Below are 27,311 nucleotides of genomic sequence, written 5' to 3' on the forward strand. Positions count from 1 at the left end.
ACAATCAAAATTAGTACGTTGATGATTATATTATTAATGAGGCCAACAATAGCAAATAATGTTATTTTTAAATACTGCTAATATTACAGTTAAAAAAATAATAGCTACTTAAAAAATCGCAAAATCGTGAAAAAAGGCGTCATTTTAATAAATATTAATTTTAATAATTTAAAGATTTAATTTACGATTTCAAATCTTTAAATTATTCCCGAATTGATGTTTAATTATTTCCTTTACGTTATTATTTAATTCCAAATAAAATCAAAGTTCAAACATAAAACATTATGTTGAGAATAGAAAACAAATCAGTTACAAGGGACTATATTTTCCTTTGGCGATTTAAATCTACTAAGAATTTTTATAGAATTTGTATGGAAATTATTTCCTTATTTCAAATAATTTTCCAGTAAATTTACGCATTTTAGCTATCTTCAAATCCGAAGCATCAATCAGAGTTAATTAACATCAATTAACGTCACGTGAACGATCTTGACAACTTCACACTCTTCCCCGAGCAGTAATTGAACGTTCAATTACTCCTGTGATCCTCAGGTGACGTAATTAAAAAAAGTACCCGATATTAATGCCAGGGGCTCGAGTCTCGTTTTGAATGTGCAAAGATTTTCTTGCTCTTTAATTAGATTATCTTAAGAAGCTGACTTAGGTAAAAAAAGGCCAATTTTTTCAGATTTTGTTTCAAAAGTTCAACAACCTTCTAAAAATCCTCCATTTCTATTTCTCGTTGCTGTAATTTTATATACCATTTTTTTATTAGATTATTTTGTCATTGGATATGCTCACTCAGAAGTTTCTGGAAAAAACACCAGAAACTTTTCTCTAGCTTTGTAGAACTAAAAAAGCTTAAAACCGAGTCTACAGGAAAAAAAACTATGGAAGGTGTTGTCCAAGTATGGAGTGAATACGAATCTTATACAGGCAATTGCGTCTCTGTTTGAGGGAAGCATTGCATGTATTAAAGTGAACAGTGGTTTTACGGGGTGGTTTGACATCACCAAAGGTGTTAAGCAAGGATAATTGGATGCAATATATGATTACCGCACAAGAGTCCCAACTGCTCCCAAGCGTCTGAAGCCAGTGATACTATGGCATCCCCAATTTGGGTATGTTGTGAGGCTGAAGGTTGTGGGAAGAGGAATTAGATGAGGAAGAAGAAGGTGGGGAGTAACTGGCTATTTAGATCAGGTCACCAAACACGGCTAAAGCCATTCGAGCAACGTTCCAATTCCGAATCGTGGTCTGTCAACAGGGCTAAACTGAAACTACTTTCCGCTAGTGAACGTTCCGCAAGTCTGCATATTATATTGTTTTATATTAATTTAATATTTAATAATCACAATGAAAAATGGTGGCCACACGTGTAAAATCAGACCCATCTGTTTAATTTCATGTGAAAATAACATTTTTATTTGAGTATTAAATTAAATTTTAAAAAACAAAGTTTTTCCCGTAAAGGCAATGAACTACAAATATTTTTTTTGACATTTTTTAGGAATCTCAAGGATTTAAAAAGGTCTTCAGATTCTCAAGGACCTTTCAAATTCCCTCCTAAAGCATTTAGCCGATAAGTGAAATAATAATTAGTAAGATTTTTTCCCAGCCGTTATTATAAAGAACCAGTTAGCAAAGTAATCTCAAAACCGATCGATTGAAAGCTTTTCACAAGCACCGGGATAAGGTTGATTGAATGTAAAGCCTTATTGATGTCAGTAGAGCCTTCTGTAAAGCTTTAAAAGCTCCTTTGCGGAATGTGTTAATCGTATGTTTGGTTGCCGATATAAGTATTGATGATTTATGAAAAACAGCGAAAAAAATAAGAGAGGTAGATTTTGTAAAGTGATTGCTTTTCATGTAGGTGGTTAGGTAGGTTAGACTTTCAGACGAAAATGCTTCAAAAAGCAGACTTCGAATTGTTGAAAAATTTATTTAAGTGAAAATATATTACAAAATAATGACACAAATATTTAATCATTTGGGAATATTCTCCTGACGAAGGAAGGGTGCTTCCGAAACCTGTAGAGTGTAATTAAAATTAAAGTGGTCTAAAAAAAATTATATTTTTTGTTATATACAGACTTGGTGGTACTCAATAATAGAACGCGTATTCGGATATAATGTTTATTAACAATTTAGTACGGATTGACTACTTCTATCTTCTTAGCTGTCGGTTGGGAAAAGAGAGCGAGCAGATGCATCCATCATCTTTTATACCTCGATCTGTCATCTCGCTCTTACACATTCAAAAAGCAGGCGTACCACCTAAAACCTTTCTTACATCTTTTATTGTAGAAAAAGTTACGATCACATCTTGGACTTAAACCCAGGACCCTTGCCATGCCGGGGCACCGCTCTACCAACTGAGCTAATTAGACCCTATATCGTAGTTCTTATTCGAAGTATGATACAGTTAAATATGACCGAAGGAGATAGGGTCCCATTAGCTCAGTTGGTAGAGCGGTGCCCCGGTAAGGTAAGCGTCCTGGGTTCGAGACCTAGATGTGACCGTATCTTTTTCTGATTTTTCTGTTTCAGATTTTCGTTTAGGAATCGCTAATGTTGTCTTAAATAATCAAGAAGTAACAATAATATTTATTTGACGGGAATCGAACCCGCAGCCTTTTCTTAGTACCGGTCAGGTGATCTACCAATTTACTTAAAATTCGCCAAATTATTCAATATGAGCTGGTATTTTTCATTCATCAATTATTGATTATAAGATTTTTTCACTATAAAACGACAAAACTAATTTCAGCATAATTGTAGTTTAACGGGATCAAAACTTTATAAATAAATTTATTTTTGCTTTATTTTGGTTTTTAACTAAAAGAACAATAATTAAAAAAAAAAATGTTTTGAATCTACGCAACTTTTGAATGAAATATTTGTAGCATGCCCCTCTTGACTCGTGGCGGGAGAACTACTGCTCGAAAATTGCAATATGAATTATTAATAACATCAGTTTGCTCTAAAGGAGCGTAATAATAATACTGTAATAACATCAGCAGCCATTAAAAGCCTCTTGAGTACTCCGTCAGGACCTCCATCCGCAAGACCGTCGCTGGTCGTTTTGTGTAAAATTAAATATAATCACCGTTTCAAGAGCATCTTTGTACTTTGTACTTTGTACTCTCTGAAAATTGTTTGTTTTAATCATTGAATTAGAATGCACGAGATTACCCGTTTAGTAGATAATGTTCAAATATTAAGAGGAAGCTACAAGCCAAAAATGTGTATTTTCTTGGTATACCTTACATTGTAGGTAATAGGCGTTAAAATCGCTTAACAAACGGAGTCTAGAAACGTTCGATTTCAAGCACAAACTGGTTTTTATTTATTTTTAAAGTTGTTTCCTTTACGCATTCATACATTTCTATTGGAAAAATATTTTTATCAAAAATTATTAATCAAAATAGTGATTTAGCATTAAGCTTCGCCTTAAGCAAGGTTGTATTATTTTAAAACTTATATATAATATATTAAACTAACTTATAATAATAAAAATAGTTTATTCCTGAATTTAAGCAAGTGCAATGCAATACATTCCATAATATGAGGGACGAACATCTGGGCAAGAGCACCACAATACTTGATAAACCTTCTTGATTCTGTGCAAAGGAGGGTGTTCCATCTAATTGACACTCCATTGTTAAAATACTGATTTTAATGAAGCCTGCTCTATTGAGCTACCAACTTGATCCCAACTTAATGGAGCCTGCTCTAAGGAGCTATCAGCCTTGATCCCAACTTAATAGAGCCTACTCTAAGGAGCGACCAGCCTTGATTCCAATTTAATAGAGCCTACTCTAAGGAGATACCAGCCTTGATCCCAACTTAATAGAGCCTACTCTAAGGAGCGACCAGCCTTGATCCCAATTTAATAGAGCCTACTCTAAGGAGATACCAGCCTTGATCCCAACTTAATAGAGCCTACTCTAAGGAGCGACCAGCCCTGATCCTAATTTAATAGAGCCTACTCTAAGGAGATACCAGCCTTGATCCCAACTTAATAGAGCCTACTCTAAGGAGCGACCAGCCTTGATGCCAACTTAATAGAGCCTACTCTAAGGAGCGACCAGCCTTGATCCCAATTTAATAGAGCCTACTCTAAGGAGATACCAGCCTTGATCCCAACTTAATAGAGCCCACTCCAAGGAGCTACCAGCCTTGATCCCAACTTAATAGAGCCTACTCCAAGGAGCTACCAGCCTTGATCCCAACTTAATAGAGCCTACTCCAAGGAGCTACCAGCCTTGATCCCAACTTAATAGAGCCTACTCTAAGGAGCGACCAGCCTTGATCCCAATTTAATAGAGCCTACTCTAAGGAGATACCAGCCTTGATCCCAACTTAATAGAGCCTACTCTAAGGAGATACCAGCCTTGATCCCAACTTAATAGAGCCTACTCCAAGGAGCTACCAGCCTTGATCCCAACTTAATAGAGCCTACTCTAAGGAGCTACCAGCCTTGATCCCAACTTAATAGAGCCTACTCTAAGGAGCTACCAGCCTTGATCCCAACTTAATAGAGCCTACTCTAAGGAGCTACCAGCCTTGATCCCAACTTAATAGAGCCTGCTCTAAGAAGCTACCAGTATTGATCCCCGGTGCACCTACTAGTTCACGTGCGTGAAATTCGACATATACGAGCGGAAAACCCGTTCACCTTTGATATTGGCTTCACGAGAATGGGCTGCTTTTTCGACTCGTTTTTATGTAAGACGGCTCGTATGTGGAGCGAGCTAACAGCATCTGTTTTTCCATCTTCATAAAATCTGGACTTCTTCAAGACCCGCATTAATAAGGTTCTTCATATAGCTCCTACCTTAACCCGCTCACAACGCTGTCCAACTGTACTGTCTTGTGACGTGTCACATAAAAAAAATACGTTTATTTTAATGATAATTTTTAAATGTAAAGGCTTTTAGTTTTCCTTGGTTGATTACAACGTTGTGTCGCAGAAAAATTATTAAGTGAAAACATTAAAAAAAAATTTAATATTTAATTTTTGAAAATTGTAGCCGTGCCACTACACATTTTAATTATTTATATAATTTATATTATTTTTCTATATATTTTTCGAACAATATTTGAATATCTGTCCAAATCTAATCAATTCTCAATTTAATGACAGTAGATGCGGCTTGTTCCTCTGATTTGGCCACTAACAAATGTCGGATTTACCGTAAATTGCATTGATCTTCAATGACTCAAATCACTTACCGATATTATTTAAAAAAACCTTTTTCTTACATTTTGGTTTTGTTCCTATTGCGAGAAAGCAGATTTTTGCCACAGAGGATGTAATCGAGGTAATGGATAGAAAACCTTACTTCTTCAACAGGGAAAAAATACATATACATATTTTTATGAATTAATTAAGATTTCAAAGAGTTATATGTATACCTGCTTTTACAAACGTTTCATATATGTATACATATTCAATACTTGATACATTTATCTCAATACTATACAAATCTTGATATTTTCTTTGATGAAATGATAATTCTCAGTTTAGATCTCATTTTTGTATTTGTTATTATCTAAAAATATAAATTTGCCATTTTCTATAGTGACAACGACCGAAAAGAAAACAAAAGGAAAGGCTTTATGAAACGTTTATCTTAGGTGATAGCTAGAATACCGCAACATTCTAAAATATTGTCAATGTAATTTAGGGTAAAATTAACCTTTGAAGAATTTCAAATTTTCCAAGAATTTGGGTAAATTCTTCTTTTGTGAAAAGATCACGTCATAAGTGCCTTTGGTAGTTTGAACAAAATGAACATTACATAAAATTAAAGTTCAAGGACTTCAAAGAGGATTAAAACAGAACCCACATTATAATATAAACGAAAAACGTTATGCACTCTAACGTATCCACAGACGTTGATGACTTTTTTGCTGTATGGAGACGGATTGTAAAAGAATGTATCATTTGTGGGACAAATGTGAAGATTGAACAGGAAAATAGTTGGTAAAAATATTGACAAAAAATTAATCACATCATGTTTTGCTATTAATTATTGCCAACCCAAGGAAGCATATAATATTTTTATACATAAATGCATTGACTCCACTACCTGTAATTGCTATAAATTGGAATGCGTAGACAGTATAAAATACCTTGGTGTTATATTAGACAAATATCTTAGATGGGACGGACACATAGATCTAGTTGCCACAAAGGTTAAAAAGCTTACGTACATGTTTATGACAATCAGAAATATCTTACGTAAAAAAGAATTAGCAAAAGCTCAAAAATCACTACTAAGGGTAATCCTCAAAAAACCATTTAGATATCATAGCGATGCACTATTTGAAGAGTTCCGAGTTCTGGATGTTAGACAACTATACATGAGAAAATTAATTTTAAACACCCATCAACAAAGCCACCTCTACCCATCTATTAACCACTCTCACGACACCCGCCACTCACGGAGAAATCCAATTGTACCACTCACAACTAAAACATCTCTCGCTCAAAGACACTTCCCATTCTTAGGTCCAAAACTATACAACTTCATACCTGATGCTTGGAAAAAGGAAAACACAGCTGTTCTTCATAAATTGACCACTAATTGATTTCATCAATTAGGTAGAAAGGAGAGTGAACTTCTACTACACAAAAAATGAAATCAAACACAAACCAAAAACAACACCAAAAACACTTACAAAAAATAAACCATATAAAAGATACCTTTATGTTCTAATCTTTATCATTATGTGCATTTATGTTCTAATCTTTATCATTATGTGCATTTATGTTCTAATCTTTATCATTATGTGCATATATGTACCTACCCAGTACTTTTAAATTAGAATGCTACCCAAGCAGCAGTTAATCTTATGTTTAATTTGATATTTTATTTTATTCTATTTCTTCTCTTTGTTATTCATATTTATACCAAATATGTTAAGTAGGCTTAGGCACCAGTTAAAAGTACATATACATATTATTTCATTATTATTTTAATACTATACTTATCAAACAACTTATCAAAATTTTAATACTCATCCTACTTTGAATCCTAGGAATCCTCCTAGTTGGGCAGTCAAAACATTTCTTAAATAATGTATATAAATGTATGGTAAAAATAATAAATAAAAAAAAAATAGCCGGCTCACAGGAATTGTGGTATTTCCCACATGTCCTTCAACAACTTTAAGTAAGAAGTATCCTTTCATTTTTCACTACCTATACTTACCCAAACGTAACCTTTCTTGTATTACGTGTAACCTTATAATATTTTATATACTTATAAGATATTTTTTATCGCTTTTACAATTTAATGGTATTTATACTGTTTTTGAAAATAAAAAAATTAATCTTGTAGTTTACCTTTGCGTGGGTATGTTAAAACATTTAAAAACAATTTAATCTTTTAACTGTAGGCTTACAAGAAAGGCAGCACCATAAAAAAAATGGGTATGAGAGTCGGGATAGTAAATATTAGAGTTGGGAGTAGTCGTGGTTCGATTGTGAATGACCCGCTCATTAAAACCCATTTTTTTCCATCTGTAAAAATGGGTTCTCGCTGAAAGAAGGGGCTCTCGCGACCCGCTCACGCCGCCAGTGGTTAGTGAGCGACCCAGGTCATGTAAAATAATCGATTGACCCAGCTCTAGTAAGGAGTGTGTGCTAAGACTCAACCGGGTATCATTTCACCCTCTCTGCCTATCTCCGCAGATAAATGGAATTATGGTTAGTGTAAGTTTGTTTGCGATAACACAAGGAAATCATAAACAGGAGAATTAAATTTTTAATGTCTTTACGTCAAGCACATTGTTTTCTGGTTCTGACAAGAATATTACAGTGTTTCCCAAATGTTACTTTGTATAAATCCAAATCACTCAAATCCCTGCGGCCAGGAAGTATTACATACCCTGAATAATAAAAACACTCGACGAAATATCTACCCACTAGAAAATACGAGACGGAGTCAAATAATCGGAGTAAACTAACTGTGAAAGACAAAAGGGAATAACCCACATTTACATCATTTTAAACAGAAATATCTTTATTCGTTTATTTTTAGGTTCAAATAATATAACGTCTTCATTTTTATTACAAGAGCCGGGTGGTCCAAAAGGTCTGCTTGCCAAAAAAGAATTAAAATAACTATTTTACATAGAACTAAAATATTTTCAGTTTTTTTAAAATTTTTACATGGTATTCTATACAGCTTCGTCTTTTTCCTCTGTCGCCCTCTCTAATCGGAGGTTGGCTATCATCAGGGCACTGAAAAAAATCTGAATACGCTGGTACTAATCACAAAGGTTCAACAAAAGTAACGTTATACATTATGTTTTACATCTCATATGACATAAAGTGAAAAATAAGTTCGTGCAAGTTAATGAATTTACTGTTCCTCATTTTTAAAAATGCGAGATCTTTCAAAGAAGTTCTCCAAACGCACGCAAAATGGTTTACTCAATCACTTTTGTTTATTTCTTACTTTATAAATAAAATTTTTCTTTCTTTTCTTACCCTATGTATATTGTAATGGCACTACTCCCGAATTAAAACACGAGAAAACGTTTTCCTCTATCAAATTGGGTAGTTACGTTAAAAAGAAAATATTTTTATTGTAATTAGTTTTTTGAAGTGAAACTTCTTTAGGCGCGTAATGAATTTTCGGGGACGGAGTAAAACCGAGTCAGGATCGACACGAAAATGCGGGTACCCCCACCACCGCTCACCGTTCACTGTCCCTCTCTCACCATATGCGCTTGTTGAGGTGGGGGAGCCGCTCACGAACGTTCTCTCCCGACACGGGACAACAATCGATGCAGTTTTTGCACGATTCATTAAGGATTTAAGTGTTCATGTATATATCTCGCACTTTAGTTACCATAACCCAATTATCACGACATTAGGAAATGATATTCATGAAATTGACAATGAAAATGGCACATGATTGGTAAATTGTCATTGTAATTTCTTTGTAATTTTTAATTGTAATATTGTTATTTATGTAATATTGTATACTTGTGAATAAATTGAAAATTTTTGGAACTATACATTAATCGAACGTCATTCATCTATAAGAAAATATTAGAAAAAGCAAATCCATGCTTCGTCGTTGAATTATTTAACCTCTAATTTTCAAACTAACCTAAGAGAGAAAATAGAGATGATGAAATGAAAATAGAGAGAGAGGAATACTAGAAGTTTCACTTCTGTCTTGCGTAGGCTTGACACACCCACTTTTTTAGAAAAACATTGTGTCACGAAGTAGATTTCTCAAACGCATTTTGAAAAACCCGCGAAACAAAATTGACGCGCACATTCTGCTGCGCACCAACGCCAAAGCCCCAACGGTTTCTGTGACCAGCGGCGACCGCCATTCCAAATCTAGCCCTGGTCTCAACAAAATGTGCGGTTTGCTACTCAAAAGCTGAGTGTCAGACCCCGTTCCCGCAACGTTACTTAAGTTTAGCACGCGCCTGTTTTGCGCATGTAGATGATCACAACCTTGGTTACCACACCACAATGACTGTGAGTAACACCTCGATGGCCTCGCAACTCCTGCATCCCCTGGGACAACTCATGTAAGCGTATACCAAACTTTTGCCCCATTATTTATCTTCTTTTAATGTCTGTTAAACACGTCTGCCAGTCAGAGTAAATACGAGAAAGAGATTGTTCAATTCAATCAGCCAGGAAATAATTTAGGATGTATACTGGGTCCCCATTATGTGTTATACAATGTCCCTGTTGACTGTAAATACACCCATTTATCATTCCCATAGGAGTTTCATTTGACGAGGGAAATGGAGTCTAGATTGTTAAATGTCCCCCGTGTAAAGGCATTCCTTGCCAACCCTAACCTGAGCTGAATAATTAGATTCTCATGATTCTACCACTGACAATGCCAAAGCCGGCACTAGCGCTCTACGTGATACTCAACACTGGTGCCCCACGCCAATTCTCAATAATATTTATGTTTTTATATAAAAGAAATATATTTTTAAATAAAAAAAACATAGATTTCCACTAGTATTTTTGTTATATATTTAAGGACAGAGAGTAGTTTACTATGGCCAATTTTTTTACTCATATTGTAGTTATTCTAATAGCGTAAATCTCTAGCTGCATAATAACCGGAAGCGCTCACCAATATTATTTGCACTTACATTGCCGGCTTTACGGGCTCTAGCAAAGGCTCTAGTCAAAAATGGGCAGTTGACTTGTCTTTCAGAAAACACGTGGAAGCCCACGGTCACAATTTTTTTTTAAATTAACATATTTCCATTACTACCTTCAAAAGATACAGACCTTTCGGGGATAATTTTGGAAACCGAATTAGATATTTACATTTACCTACGAGGCTTTCCATTTGGATCTAGACCCTTTTTCCAGGAAATGCGGAACTGAGGCAAATACGACTTGTTTAAATGAAAAAAAAATCTCTTGGCTTTTTAGGTTACAACAATGTAATGCTGATGTTCAAAATTAAAATAAAATTTAATTGAAATATTTGAATTTATACAATCCGCGGGAATAGTTGAATAATGTCAATTATAGTGATTTCAGGCAGATGTGTGATGATGGACACTGCAATGCTGTCCGAAACGTTGGCTAATGAAGGAGGTGGCGTAATACGGCATAATACCCCCAAAACAAATCAATATAACACTTTGGTCGTGAAAATCTCAAATCATACCGAATAACATCAACCTTGGAAAAGCGAAGAGAATATGTTAAAGTGAAGTTACTTTCTAGCCACCTTGTTCATCGTGCCTACGTTAATTACGCTGCGATAAAAAACCATAACGAGTGAATTTTATGAGAGTTTTTGTTAATTAATGTGGATGGAATTTACAGAAAATTCAAGAAGTTGTTAAATTTTCTCTCCTGAATAATCTTGTCAGTTCATATTAATATGCATTAAATGGATTGTCACCTCCCATCTTACAGCCTCCGTGGTCGAGGGGTAAGGCTCTTGACTATAAATTATTCGCAACTAGAAAAGTCGCGGGTTCAAATTCCGGCGTGCGTGCGTTATTCATTAAAATATTATATTGAATACTTTCGGCATGTTAAAAGGTGGAAGATACTCTTCGTATCGCCCCGCGGTGTTAGACTGTAATAATAATAATTAAAACGTTGCTTAAAATGGGTTTAGTCGTGTTTAGTGACCAAATCTGAATAGCCAGGTACTCTCCCGACTTCCTTTTCCACGTCTACTTACCCTTCCCACTACCTTCAGCCTTATAACATACCCCGTTTAGGAATGCCATAGTCTCACTGGCTCCAGACGGTCGGGAGCAGTTGGGACTCTTGTGCGGTATTCACATAAAAAAGTCAGGTCACAATTATGATTGCCATGAAATAAAGATTTTTCGGTGACTTAATGGCCCTCCACAGCAGCGGAAAAATTCCTCTACGAGTATTGCGCAATCCATGATACAATAAAAATTCCTCTACGAGTATTGCGCAATCCTTGATACAATAAAAATTCCTCTACGAGTATTGCGCAATCCATGATACAATAAAAATTCCTCTACGAGTATTGCGCAATCCATGATACAATAAAAATTCCTCTACGAGTATTGCGCAATCCGTGATAGAATAAAAAATCATCTACAAGTGTTGCGCAATCCGTGATACAAGAGAAAATTAATTTCTCAAAATGTGGCTTTTATACTCACATACATATATTTTTCTATGACAAAATTACACTGGGGTTAATTTCCTGTACTAGTAATATTACACTGTCAGAATCTACTGCATAATCATCAATCATAGAAATCTGGATTTATTTCAGTACAGATGTTTTTTTCCAAAAGAAAGCGAAAGATTTAAGCCGGGATATTTGTATTCTGCCGATAAGGAACGTGTTCAATCAGGCATTATTTGTTTATGGACTACTTTGTAATATAGTACCCTAGAATAATGCGTTTTCGCAATAGAATGAAAGAAAAAAATTCTAATTTCTTCCATAAACTCAAAAAAATTATATTTTCAACAACTGATACCATTCTTCCGTTTTATAGTAGGGCCGGTTAGTTGCTAAGTAGAAAATGCGTCGGGTTTCCACCCAAGCGTCTTGGGTTTAATTCCCCGGTTAACTATGTCCTCCGTCATTGCACAAGCAACATCTTAATAATACAGGGTTTTCCAAAAAGAGGTGTTATTTTGATAATAAATCGTAAAAGATCAATGGTTTCGTTGCTTATGTGGCACGTAGCGCCGTCTTGTTGAAAATAAACGTTGTTCAGATCAATGTCATCCAATTCCGGCTATAAAATTCATTCATTAATCATCTCTCAATAGCGCAATCCATTCACCGTAACTGTTGCTCCAGCCTCATTTTCGAAAAATTAAGGTCCAATGACTCCGCCGGACCATAAACCGCACCAAACAGTCACACGTTGAGGATAGAGAGGCTTTTCAACAATAACTCTTGGGTTTTCCGAGCCCCAGATGCGACAATTTTGCTTGTTGACGAAGCCACCGAGGTGGAAATGGGCCTCATCACTCAAGATGATTTGCATTTGATTCAATCAAGTGAATTATAATAATTTCAATGCGTTGTTGAAGCGTGTATCGTTCCATTTTTATTAATGACGTAGTTTCTACTTGTCAAATGTCAAAAAATGACAGTTTCAAAAGTAACATCTACCGAAATAGCGGGTCATTCAAAATAATACCTCTTATTGGAAAACCATGTATTTCAAATATCTCAATAAATATGTAGTGGTTAAAAATTTATATAATTAAATTAAATTTTTAATTTTAATTAAAAATTTTATATAATATTTATATAATATTTTCACGATAATCAAAATACGGGAATGTTTTGCTTTCTTTATTATAAATTATCAAATAATACAAAAAAAGTAATTATTTGGCCTCTTATATTATAATAATAATTTAATAAAGTACTTATGTACCCATAATACATAATATTATACTATTTTATTTTTTGCTTTTTTAAAATTGACGGAAGTCTTATATACCTGTGTTCTACCAAATCTGCACAGCTCTCGGAGGCTGGTGGATATTTTTGGGGATCAGGGAAGCTGACATAACACTATCTTATTTCTGTAGCCGAAAACAAAACTTTACTTAATATGAATGAATGAATATTTACACTATTGCACCAAAGCTGGATCAAGAGAAAGATAACTAGCCTCCACTGTTTGCAAGCTATGAAAGTCTATGTTACATGGGTTTTGTTTTCAAATACTTGCTCATATTTCCCGAGAACATGGCTTAGAAGGGAAAACGAAAATTCAGACTTGGAAATGGGGCAATCATTATTTACTCGTTCTGAAAGACCTTTTACTGAGGAATAATGGGAACAAAACACAAATTTCTTTACGTTTCTTTAATTTGTTTTGTATGTCATTCGTAATGCAGTCTTTCGCATTTTCAGGCAGTAAGTTTCTGAAATTTTATTTTATTTTATTTTACGCTCAGCCGGACTTTTCCATGGAATTTTAAAAACAGAATATACCTAGTTAGCTATCAAAAAGTTCACAAAAAAATTAAAGCATGATTTAACAGCAAGCTGATAAATAAATAAAGGACATGAAACCGAGTGAGCCAAATTAACTGATAATATGAATTATTTGTAATACTGATATAGTAGATCAGAAATGTACCTTATTTTTCGTAGGTGATGTAACTAGTGATACCATGACGTGAGGGATATTCATATATGGTCACTAAACAAGGGTAAATCAATTATAGTGATTTTTTTGGGATTAATATCCCAATATATACCGTGTTGTTATCAGGAAGATGTGTAAATGTGATGATGGACACTGTAAAGCTGTCCGAAACGTTAGCTAAAGATGTAGAAGATAGCGTAACATGGCATAATACCCAAAAAATAAATCACTACAATACTTTTGACCGTGAAAATCTCAAATCAAGGGTAAATCAATTATAGTGATTTTTTTGGGATTAATATCCCAATATATACCGTGTTGTTATCAGGAAGATGTGTAAATGTGATGATGGACACTGTAAAGCTGTCCGAAACGTTAGCTAAAGATGTAGAAGATAGCGTAACATGGCATAATACCCAAAAAATAAATCACTACAATACTTTTGACCGTGAAAATCTCAAATCAAGGGTAAATCAATTTCAAGCAAAATCGTTTAGATTCCGAATGTTTGACTATGTAGTTATTAATGTAACAATATAACATTGATGTACTAATGTAACAATATCAGATGAATGTCCTTATATGACAATGTCATATGAATAGACTGATAAAACAATATCACAGTAATGTTCTTATGTAACAATTTCTTAGCAGTGTGATAATTTGAGTAGTGTCTATAACTCACTCTACTATTGTCATGAATATATCCTCAATATTACATCAATGTACTTACGTAACAATATCACATTCATAATGTACCTTTTAGTGTAACAGTGTAACCTTAATGTACTTACGTATCAATATCACATTTATGTTCTTATGCTAAAATTGCTTACCAGGGTGATAATTTGGGTGTCTGTCACTCACCATGATTGCACTGAATATATCCTCAATATCACGTATACACTTGTATAACAATATTACTAATGTATTACTTATATTACTAATACTGTACTTACAGTACTTACTAATACAGTAATCCACCAATGTAACAATATTACAACTTTTGTAACATAAAAGTATTAAATATATTTTACATCTATATTATTATCTTAATGACGGTACAGTTCCTCTACAGTACAGTACTCTTTCAGTACAGTGTGGCCTCTGTTATTTTCAAAAACTCACCCAACTTTTTACAAACTTCACATACAGTTTCACATACACGTCTTTCAATAATTTTCTATATCTACTCTCCTGTCAAGATTTTTTTGTCCCTTTGACTTTGCTACCACTGGATCGCCGGATATTATTTTTCCAAGCAACCGGTTATTTTTGTAATCGGTTCCTTTTGGCTTTTATATATTCAAACATTTGAGCTGTGCGTCCGCAAACCAATTTTGTTAAAAATTGCTATTTCGGAGGTTGGGGGGGGGGGGGAGATAAAATTAATGGGATTTTGTCTAAATTAATGGGAGTTTGTTACTTTTTCCATTCGTCCAATTAATTTAAAATTGTGATCAGTACATATTATTACGTAGGCTTTCAAAAATGTTTTTATTTGGATAGAAAAATTAGTAGGTACCAGGTATGTGAAACGCAAATTTTTGCACACATTTGATTGATATCTGTTGTACCTACATATAAAGTGGAAAAACTCTACTATCAGGGAACTTTACTAAAAGGACGAAAGCCATCAAAAGCCGCATGCAGGGCATAGCAGCAAAACCTTGATGAAGCGGATATTTATCTGCTAGTATTATTACGTCCCAGCTAGAGCTCGTACGGACGTCATCGACTTTCGTACTCGAAAGATATAAAGTAACAAGGATAAATGGAAAAGTACAACAACTGAAAGAAAAGTATAAAATTTAATAGTACAACAACCTTAAGAAAAGTGTAAGGTAACAAGTATAAAATTTATGGTATATTTATACAGTTTATGGTATATTTATACCGTTGATATTAAAAAAAAAAAAAAATGTAAAAGAACAACAACTGAAAGTAAAGTATAAAATGTAATAGTACAACAAGTCAAAGAAAATGAAATACGAGTATATTAGGCCATTTAAGTTCTAGATTAGATAAGAAACGGGTATACACTTAACTTGTTAGAAGGGGTGTTCGGGTTCCTGAGGTGAGGTGTGTTCAGGATGTCCCTGCCCGTCAGCTGTGAGGCGTGCCAGATCGAGAGGGGTTTTTTGGGGAAACCCTTAATATATAAAAATACTTGTTATATATAAAAAATGAAACAATTATTTTACAAGCAATAATTATTCGCCTGAATCACTCATCCACATTGAAAAATCTCCTGATAAAAGATGCATGACGCCAACGGGACTCGAACCCGTGTCCATTCGATTTTCGGTCGACAGCTCTGACCACTGAGCTATGGCGGCTTATCTCTTATCCGCGAAATAATTCAATATATACTAGTGTTTCATACAACAATTACTGCTTGTTACATTTTTTTCACCTGAAAATAACCAACTCTATTTTATATGAGAAAGGCATTGTAAGTGCTAACTCTCTCACTAGATGGCGTCGAGACAAATTGTCTACATTTTTAAGTGAAATACTAGAACTTGTCAAATATTAATTATTATTTGATATGTTGAATGAAACACTAGTATATATTGAATTATTTCGCGGATAAGAGATAAGCCGCCATAGCTCAGTGGTAATAGCTGTCGACCGGAAATCGAAGGGACACGGGTTCGAGTCCCGTTGGCGTCATGTATCTTTTATTAGGAGATTTTTCAATGTGGATGAGTGTTTCAGGCGAATAATTATTGCTTGTAAAATAATTGTTGCCCTTTGTGCTATGCATAAAAAATCTTGTCTTAAACATTAGTTTACCAAAAAAATAATAAATAAAAAATGAAATTTCGTTGAAGAAGACGACTTCGTTATTTTCAATTTTCATAACACGCAATGTACTATATTGTAGATATTTATCATTTTATCACGTACGCTACATATATAGATATGTACGTATGTATACACCAAGTGTACTATCTAAAGTAAATGATAGTAAAATTAACTTGCTAATAACAAATTTTAACTCTATAATTCACAAAGTAACGAGTAATTATACCTGTAGATAGTTCCTACGAGTATTATGGGTAAAAAGAAGTAGTTATGACTAGTAAAAGACGTGTCGGATTATGGATTATTATGGGTCAGTTGATAGGACCCATGCTTAATCGCCATTAGATATCACCAAGAAGATGACCCTTATTCTCAATTAAGTTTTAAGTGAACCCATAAAAGTTCCCGATCACACAAAAGATATTAAATGGAATTATCCAATATTCCCTAGGAAAAATATCTAACATATTTGAATGGCTCAATATAAAACGAAATTGGCCATTAAGCAAAAAATAACATCCTTTGTCAGTTATTCTGCATGTAATAAGATATTTAGTTACTGTTAACAACTGACACTCTCAACAATATGAATCTTACTAGCGTAGAAATCACTGTATTTATGTTAGTTATTTCGGTTATTCAATAAATAAATCTTTCTTGAAAATGACTCGTGAAAATCACGAAATCTGACTTTTCTCTTCAAGATTAACCCTAAGAAATTTAAACGAAATAAAAACACTTTTCAAATAATATAATGGTAGAATAAAATTAAAAATATTTCTTGAAAAATTTTTTTTATATGTAGGTACTTAATTGCTTCTCTGACAAAATGGGTTCCAATTTATATGATACTTACATTGAAAATCCGAGTTCATTGAACCAGAGTTAAAATTACTCACAAACAGACCCACAACCGATATTAGTAAATTTTTATTACTTATTGCAAATACACTTTTCTGATTATCAAATACTTTGGTCGATCACTGGAGGAAAAAAATCACAATTAAAAAAGTTAAATAAATATATTATTATTCTACTAAGATATTATGTACCAATTATAGTAGGCTTATCGATTTTTTTAACGTTTTTCCTCCTTCATAATATATACAATGATAAGGGCTCCCGCCTTATTGCAGCGCTTCGGCAAATTTTTGTAATATCATATATTAGTGCTCTTTTACGAGGGATCGGCGTCGGTTCGGCGGGCCTCAAAGCAAAACTCAACAGGTGCTTCAACTACAAGCATCATTAAACGCAAAAGGGTCCATTCACAAGGAAATGGAAACTTTTCTTGGAAATAATTATTAATATGGAACAAGGACACGAAACGTCATTTAATTTGGACATTTTTTTCGTTCGAATATCGTGAATTGTAGAAATGTGTGTAACAAATGTTGTAATATGATCTTAGAATTTGATGTCATACCTTCTGTGTTATCATTACGAGGAAGAAATATGTTATAAAAAGCGTAGTACAAACAGTGTAATAATTTTAAAGATAGTCTTGCTTTCGTAGTTGTGTTGTGTATCATAGAACTACGGCAAGGTAAGAAGGGACTACGGGCGTTAGCGTATTCCAAACTATTCGAATGAATTTGAATCACGAAGAGTGACCATAAATACATTCAAACATGCGCTTTTTAAAATGATTTGCCCTATGACTTGTAACTTAACCTGGCTTATTTTGAAACAGACTTTTTTTGGAGAGTTTTAAAACCTATGATATTGTCTCTTACAATAAAATTTCACGTTTTTTTACTAATTTATCATATTAATTAAAGCATGCTGAGCTTAGGGATCAACTTTTTGGAAAATATCGAATAGTGCCGATGATATAAACCGTCAAAATTTTGATTGTAAAGCACGGTGCGTGCGCGGTAGTACTACAGCACTGCCATTCCAATTATAAATTGTACTGTATCGTGTCGTGTCTCGTGTAACGTCACGTGGCACTATTGCATACGTTTTAGTCAAGTTCACTTCGAAAACTCAAAAGTTGACTTTTTAAATATATTGTAATACTCTTGCAAATTGTTAGAGAATTACACAATAGACGTCTTAACTCTTTAGTTTACCGTAAAAAAATATCATTTGGTTTCCTCGTCAATAGGATTTTATTAATATGTTTAGTCAATATCAATTTAATTCCAAATGATAATAGAATATTCTGTTTATATACTGTTCTTTATACCAAGTATCATCAAATAATGATCCTAATGGCCCTAGTCGCCGTCTGGATTAATCACCTATTTGTAGCGTGTTAGAAAACGGACATGCGCCAATAAAAAGTACTTAAATTGTTATGGGTTATTTAAAATATTGAAAATGTCAAGTGTCAGCTCTCTTTAGCAGGGTACTTCCAACCTTACAAGAGACCCCTATTTTTTCCTATTTCCTTTAGTCTTCCTAGATTTCTCAAAGGGGGATTCCATAGTTTCTAGTGCTCTTGGGCGTTACAACAATATGCAATTACTTTAATAATAATATTTAAAATCCAATCGCTGAAAATGAAAACTTCTACCTGAAAAGAGCAGTGCAATCCCATCATAGTTCAGACACAAAGTAAAATTTTACTTTAGAATGAAATGGTCGTGCACGATGTGGCTTTAATTTAATATGTAAACAACCTAGTAGCCGCGGGCTACTAGGTTCAATTAGACAATCAAAACATCTCTTACAGTTGTTCTGTGCCGTAATACAAGAGTAGTAAGTAGCAATCACTGAACAAATAATTCATAGTATGATGTGTGATCTACACCTATATAAAAGAAAACTTCTACAATACTAATTATCTGTAATGAACGTACGACTGATGTGTTGTACGAGAGAGACGGCACGAAAGCGAGATAAATGATCCCTCTTCTATCGCCTGAGGTAATACATTGGTTAAACCCTTCGGATCTAGGCAATATAATTACAACATTAATTTACTTACAAAATTTGTCAACAATTTAATTTATTTTAAATTTGTTGAACATAATATACACCTAATCGTAATTTTTTAAATGCAAAGAGAAAGCTTCGTGTTCCTCTCATTCTAAAACTGTTTAACTCATAAGACTGACCAGAATACAAAAGAAGTTAGAGTTTATTAAAGTGAGAACGTGTCAGTTTGTACCAGATACAGCACAACGTGAATCAACGGCTTTCGTGACCTAAAAGTCGTTGTCAAAAATGAATGTTTCGTGACCTAAAAGTCGTTGAGCCGTCGTAAAGCACTACCTGACCCGAGGGGTTCTACCGTATGTTGACTTCTTTGTGTGGGGCTGTTAGAAGGAAAATGTATTGTAACATCGGCCTCATACCTTGGAAGAACTCGAGGATCGAATTACGGAAGAAATCGCCGTAATACCAGTCGAGATGAAAACTTCATAAATCGCCTTCATCAATGTATTTTTTTCTAGAGGCCATCATCAGTCTGATGTCATCTTCAGGATTTGATGCCTAAAATAGCATGATGCAACAAATAAAATGAAATAAACCCCATTTCTGTAAGTTGAGCCATTTTTTTTCAAAGCCCTTCTAAACTGCACTGTTATGTTGTGTTCTGTTTTGACGCACCCTGTATTATGTCTATGGGTTTATCTCTCCAGTGATAGTATTGTAATACGTAGGGTTGCTATGTCTGGGAAACTACCCCTTTCCTCCTAACCGCCACCCTGCACCCGGTGCCGGCGGTGCTCCGGGCAACACTGTTAGCTGCTTGTAGTTCTGTATCATTGTTTGCTTATTCCATAAAAAGATACATATTTTTGGCTGCAAATGGAATATATACACCTACTTTAAAATGGTAGCAACGTTTTCACCAAGATAAATTTATTCCTTTACAATAAAGGTTATTTATTTTATGTGAATTCCATATTTTGTACTTGAAATCAAAATGCATTTATGGTACCTATTGTCCTCCGGGAATGTGTTTATTCCACTTCAGTGGACATTTAGTGGAAGATTTTTATTTCTGCTTTCTTTTTTATTTATAACAAAACTTTGTTAGTTTAATTTTTAATTAATTTAATTAAGAATTTAAATAAGAATTAAAATTTTACAGAAGTGTTTTTTATTATTTTTAATATTTCTTAAAATTTTAATTTAAAGTTTTCCGTACATTTTTTAATTCTAAAGAATACAAGAATCTATTATTTTCTGGTATTTTTTTGAAGAATTTGTCCCTTTCGCACCAACAGCTACAAATATGTTATTGGGGCGAATTGTGAGGCTAAAAGTAGTGGGGTTGGTAAGGAGATAGAGAAGAGGTAGATGAGGAAGTACCAGACTATTCAGATCTGGTCACCAAACACGGCCAAAGTCATTTCAAAATTCTGAATGGTGGTCTTAAACCTGGGCTATACAGACAGTTTCTTCGAATCTGGAACGTGCCGCAAGTATAATATATATATATATATTATATTATTTTTTTTATATATATATAAAAAAAAACAAATATATATATATATATATTTTTTTAGTGATTTGTGAATAACACAAATTATTCAAATAAAATTTATTTGTGCATGCCGGGATTTGAACCCGCATCCTTCAAATTGATAGTTGGGAGCCTTACCTTAGACCAGTGGTCGGCAAACTTATTGGCCAAAGAGCCAAATATGTACATGAAAACGATTAAACAAAAATTCTCAGAGCCAAATCCGTTTTAATTTTAGTAAACCTATATTATAATTTTAGACATTCATTAAATTACGGGTACACTGAATAAAACTTGATTTCACAAATCACACTTAATACAGATTTATTCGTTGATAAACAATAATATGAAACTAAGGTATGCATAAATTTAAATCATGACAATGACTAACAAACACTTAATGCGAACAATGTCATTGCATCTCCTTGGAAAGATTCAGCAAGTCAGGTTTGTATGTACATAGTTGTTTTTAATTTTAGGCATGATTCCAGATTTTCATCAATAAGACGACCTCTCAGTTTACTCTTAATAAAGTTCATGCTTGAATAAGATTGTTTGCATGAATATGTAGAACCAAAAAGGGAAAGAACAGCAAACGCGAGTTTTTTCAGCTGATCGTAAGAGTCAGGAATACTATTCTTGGCGTTGAAAATGATCAAATTTTTCCTTCTCCAGGTCTTTCAAACAGACCATTGTGTTGTAAACTAAGATCACATTTGTTCTTCTCCAATATTTCCAAATCAATGCAAAAACGTGATATTTAGAGCTCCATATGTCCTTGTTTTTTAAATCCTGCAATTGTATTTAAAAGTTACTAATGTCAATGCCAGAAGGAAAAAATTTCAACTCAGTTATCGTAGCACTAAGAGGATTTTTGACGAATGCCAACTAAGGTCGCTCTGCTGTTAAACTCCTAAACTCCTGAAACCTGCTGATACCTGCTGCCCGTGGATATTTGTGCCAGAGCCTCATTCAAGGAGCCAAAGAGCCGCATGCGGCTCCGGAACCGCACTTTGCCGACCACTGCCTTAGACCATGGAGGTCGTCACCTAGACATATCAATCATATTGAATAACAAACTTAATACATTTATTTCGTCAAATAATTTAAGGCAATTTTATTGTGTGATGTGACTATTTATGTTTAATTCATAAAATAATGATTGAAATTGATTGAAATCCAATTTTAAAATCACTATAATTGATTTGACACTGAACAATAATTCCTATGCTTTCTTATACCACAAAAACACGATCTTTCAAAATAAAATTTTAATATTTTCTTTAAATCTCATAAAAATTTTAATTCTCATTAAATTTAAGTCCCATCAATATTTTTATTTTTATTTTACTCGATGTTATGTATGTTGGATCTTTCTAAAGGAATATGGAAAGTTTTCAGATGTTTTTAGTAGACGGTGTTTGATATTGATTTTTAGTAAGCTCAAGAGGGAAGATTCCACATGGGTATTTATAATTTTGAAAATAAATTTAATATAATTTTTGTTAGGGTTCTAGGCGTTTCTTGCAGTCGGTAAGCAGTGTCGAAAATTCGGTTCCATAAAATAATGGCCGAGTTAGTTTTTTTTAAACTGATTAACGGCTGTGGGATGGCAGGATGGTGCGATTTACCTCCATCTGGAAAATCATCAATTCCGGTGTGCCTCAGGGATCTACTTTGGATCCCTTGCTTTTCTTTATCTATATAAATGATACTAAGCATTTTTTTACTACTAATTTTACTATTTGCTTATGACATGAAGATATACTCTTCTATATATAAGCTCCCCCTGACTGCTGTTTGCGTCTGCAAGCAGATCTTGACCGACTCGACCGAGAATCTCAGAAAAAATCTTTTTATCTAACTAATTAACCATCACGCCATTTTCCCCGAGGGGTAAGCGGAGAGAACGGACCACCAAACAACTCAGTTTTTGCACACGCTTCTTGCCTCATTCACATTCATGCACCGTCTCATACAGGCTCTTCTATTATTTTGACTCTTGACATGGCTCGAGTATCTGATTCACTTGATCATGTGTCTTCCTCATAGACTCTAATCTATAGAACCGAACTATATCTGGATATAACAAATAGTATCATAGATATAATAAAATGTGTCATAGAATACAAGGTTCTTATTCATTAATCACTTCATCGCATAGGTAGGTATGTAATTTTCTATTGTTTGTTGACGGGTGGACAGTAGCATTCTGCTAGACATAGATTAAGTCATAGTAATTACACTATGGTTAGTGCATTTAATTGGTTATACGTGTTTAATTGTTTTGAGTAAGCATGGGATGTAATAGTATAAATATGTTTAGCGTGGATAAGTAAGTAAAATTTTTATGGTTTAACCGAACACGACAAATATGATGATGTCATTATTTGCAATCATAAATGATATTTCAGCTCCAAGGCCAGCAAATAAACAAAAAATCGGTTTCCCCAAAAATACCTTGTTATTCTGAATTTGTTCCAACATACAATATAAAGATATTCCATCTACAAATCATGTTCCAGCTCCAAAATATATCGGTAGATAAGGGTTAGACACATAGTATGAGCATTTATGAAAGAATTGTTATTATTATATTCATTGGTGGTCTTGTTTACAATGATGTTGGTCTTACACTCAGGGCGATACTTAGGACGGGTTGTTTCGGAGAATTTGAACAATTCATCAAATTTCAACGTTCATTTTCAAGTTCTGTGAAAGATTTTTTCAAGTTCTGTTTTTATATCATTGTAGGCTAGTTGCTTGACAAAACTGAAATAAGAACAGAACTTGAAAAAATCTTTCACAGAACTTGAAAATGAACGTTGAAATTTGATGAATTGTTCAGATTCTCCGAAACAACCCGTCCTTAGAGTATCTTCCACTCTGGAACGTGCCGCAAATCTTAATATAAGAGTACACGCTAATCTTCGAAACCGCCTAACCGATTTCAATTAAATTTTGTGAATGTTTATTGTTAGTTCCAGCTTGAAATATAAAATAGTTTTGGACCCGATAGGTGTCATTTTTAAAGAAAAAAATATTTTTCAGATTTGTTGTCCAAAAATACATACATTCACAAATTTTAACTTCCCTACCTAGAAAGATGGTGGTCTTACACCAGGGCGATACTGAGATTATCTTCCACTCTGCAAATATACTATACACAGGTTATTTTTTGATATATCAAATCAATATATCAAAACACCTTTAACATGATTTATCACAAACAAATATCCATTCGAAATGAGCCAAACATTATTCATATAACCGACCAAATCCGGGTAATCCGGAGGTTGCGGGTTAAAATCCCAGCGTGCGCAATTACATTTTATTAATCATGTTATTATAAGTATATTTGCAACGTTCTATGATAACTCAAAACAGTGAAAATTCAACAACCGATTTGAAAATCATTCCTTTTAAAAAGTGATATACAGTATCTAATTAGATACGATGAAATTTTTTTTTTTTTTTTTAACATAACTTAACCCAACTTTTTTCTTTTTTTTTTTGCAACAATAACATTTGGCTGTCACCAGTTGTTTTGTTTTGCTCTATCTAAAATTAATTTTTTACCATTCTATTTTGTTTTCTGGCCAAAAAAAAGTGTAGTGTATTGTGCCTTGAGGTTTCTTCTCCCTTCTGATCTTCCAAGAGTCACTTTTCGCTGCTGATTTCCAGATATTTATAAAATTTTTTACTTCTGTCATTTTTCATACTATTATTGTAGTTGTTTACTGTTGTCAATAATGAAGGAAGATTTCCCTCCTAGACCCCCTACAAAGCCCCCAGATCCCTCTCCGGACCCCCCAGACGGGGAAAATGTAGAAATTTCTGACAGTGATTCTGTCATTTTGACTTCTACCAAAAAAAGGAAATTTACTCCTTCTTCCCCAATAAAACTTGACTCGCCTTCGACTTCACAGTCCCCACCAGCACTTTCTCAACTTCCTCCAACAAACTTTTATTCTCCTCATTCCCGTGGCCCATTCATAGTATACGCCCAAAAAACTGAGCAAGGAAAAACCATCCACCCTCTTGAATTTGGCAAATTCCTATTAAATAGCAAGAATCTTTCAATCAAGCCTGGAGGTGTAAAAGCCGAGGGTCGCTTCCGAATCTCCGTCGAATTCCTCTCAGGGTCAGCTGCCAACAGTTTCATCAAAAATATCTTCATTTCATCTAATTTGAAGTTTAAGGCATATATCCCTACTTTCAATGTCACTCGCATGGGCCTGGTCAGAGGTATCTCGACCGACCTGTCCATCGAAGAAATTCTGTCTTCATTTTCAACCCCCCAACACATTGGCAATCCCATAAAAGCCAGGAGGCTAAATTACAAGGACTCCTCTGAGGGTATAATTTCTTAGAAACCCTCCCAATCTGTCGTTATCACCTTTGAAGGTCAATCTCTTCCCTCCCATATATATTTATTCTTCAACTCATTACCAGTTGAAATGTATACTTATCCCACCACTCAATGCTTCAATTGCTGCCGTTTTGGTCATACCAAAGCTGCATGCAGATCTCAACCCAGATGTTTTAAATGTGGAGAAAACCACGCAGCTGACCAATGTCCTTCTTCCTCCACACCTAAATGTTTTAACTGCTCAGGCTCACATACAGCTATCAACACATCTTGCCCAGAACAATCTCGCCAAAAAAATATTGAAATTTCTATGGCCTCTCAGAACTTGTCTTTTCTGCAGGCTTCTTAACTATTCCCGCCTGTCAAAAAATCATTTGCTGAGGCTTTATCCAGCTACTCCTCATCCAACCCTCTTCCCTCCACTACAACAACTTCTTCTCGTTCAACTAAATTAACATACAAAAACGCTATCTCTAAACCGGCTCCTGGATACGATCAGCAACAACACAACTCACTGCTCTTAAATCCCAATGATTCACCTCTTTCAAATGCCACAAATGGGTGTGCAAATAATTATAATCCGTCCTCAATGAACTCTCTTAAACTTTCTGAAAAACTCTCCCAAGACAATTCTTCATTTATCCAAACTCTTATTATGCTTCTAATTGACCTTATTTCTTCTCAAACTAATCTACCGTCCAACGCTGCTACTATTATTTCCACATTAAATTTTTTTATTCAAAATGACTCTTCAGGATGTCAGAATACTTCAGTGGAATAGCCGAAATGCTTTTTATAACAAATCTGATCTCCTTAACCTATTAAATTCCAACATTATTTCTTTGGCTGCTATCTCGGAGACTTGGTTTACTCCATCCACCCACTTTAATGTGGGAGGGTATTCCTGTCTCCGCGACGACCGCCCGGAAGGTTCGGGCGGCGGTGCTGCCCTTTTTATTAAAAAATCCATATCATTTTCCCCAATAAATAATATCAAACCCCCCAATGCTGACTTCCAAATGGTTGCAGCTAAAATAAAGGACACATCCTTTATTTCAGTCTATCTTTCCCCAACAGCCCACTTCAATAAACAAACTTGGTTGCAAATTGTAAGTCAACTAAGCCCTCCTGTCTTTATATTAGGCGATTTTAATGCCCATTCCCCCGTCTGGGGTTTTGCTTTCTCCGACCGAGATGGTCGAAGTGTGATGGATTTCCTAGATCAATCCAACCTTTTCCTTTTGAATGACGGATCTCCTACTAGGATCTCACGCCCCAGTACAAACCCCAGTGCAGTGGATCTATCGATATGTTCTACTAGTCTGGCTTCTCTCTCCTCGTGGGTGGTGTCCCCCGACCCTTGCTCCAGTGATCATTTCCCGATCACCATTACTTATCAAACTTCTTTCCAATCAGACAAGTCTCATATTTCGACAAAAATTAAAACGAAACACACCAAATGGGATGAATTTAACTCTCATATGGACAAGTTCCTATTAAATTCACCCGCCACCGATATATTTTCCGTCAAAGATGATTATAATAACTTCAAATTAATGCTCATAACTGCAATAAATAAATCAAATCCTCCCCCTAAAACTAAATCTCTCAAAAAACTCCCTCCAACTCCCTGGTGGGATGAGGAATGCTCCAAAGTAGTAAGAATTCGGAAAGCTAAATCTCTTTCCTATCGTTAAAATATGACTATGGAGAACTATCTTATATACAAAAACTCTGAATCCAATGCCAAAAGGGTATTGAGGTCAAAAAAAAGATCCGGGTGGTACAACTTCTGCAGTTCAGTATCTCCGAACACTCCAATTTCGGAAGTTTGGTCTATGATCCGAAGATTTAGATCCTCTTTCAGTTCACCATCTCCTCGAGCGTCTCATTCTAAATGGATCGATGAATTTTTGTACAAAATTTCCCCCCCTTCTGTACCTAACTTAGATGAAATAACGCCCATCTATAATACTCCTATGTCTAATCATTGGCTAGACTCTCAGTTCACCTTAATTGAGCTAAAAAATTGTTTATCAACAGTCAAGGACTCATCTCCAGGCA

The 27,311-nt window shown here is 34.5% G+C and overlaps 1 protein-coding gene and 1 non-coding gene across 2 annotated transcripts in view; one reads left to right on the plus strand and one right to left on the minus strand.

Moving 5' to 3' along the window:
* Nucleotides 1-27,311, plus strand: part of Dh44-R2 (Diuretic hormone 44 receptor 2) — a 573,525-nt gene that overhangs the window by 98,693 nt on the left and 447,521 nt on the right. The gene's annotated exons all lie outside the window — the stretch shown is intronic.
* TRNAF-GAA (transfer RNA phenylalanine (anticodon GAA)) lies at nucleotides 15,908-15,980 on the minus strand. Its single transcript has one exon. It is a non-coding gene; the product is annotated as a tRNA-Phe (tRNA).

This window comes from Hesperophylax consimilis, chromosome 13 (assembly GCF_061612785.1).
Source record: "Hesperophylax consimilis isolate HC1 chromosome 13, BYU_Hcon_1.0, whole genome shotgun sequence".
NCBI classification, from domain to species: domain Eukaryota; kingdom Metazoa; phylum Arthropoda; class Insecta; order Trichoptera; family Limnephilidae; genus Hesperophylax; species Hesperophylax consimilis.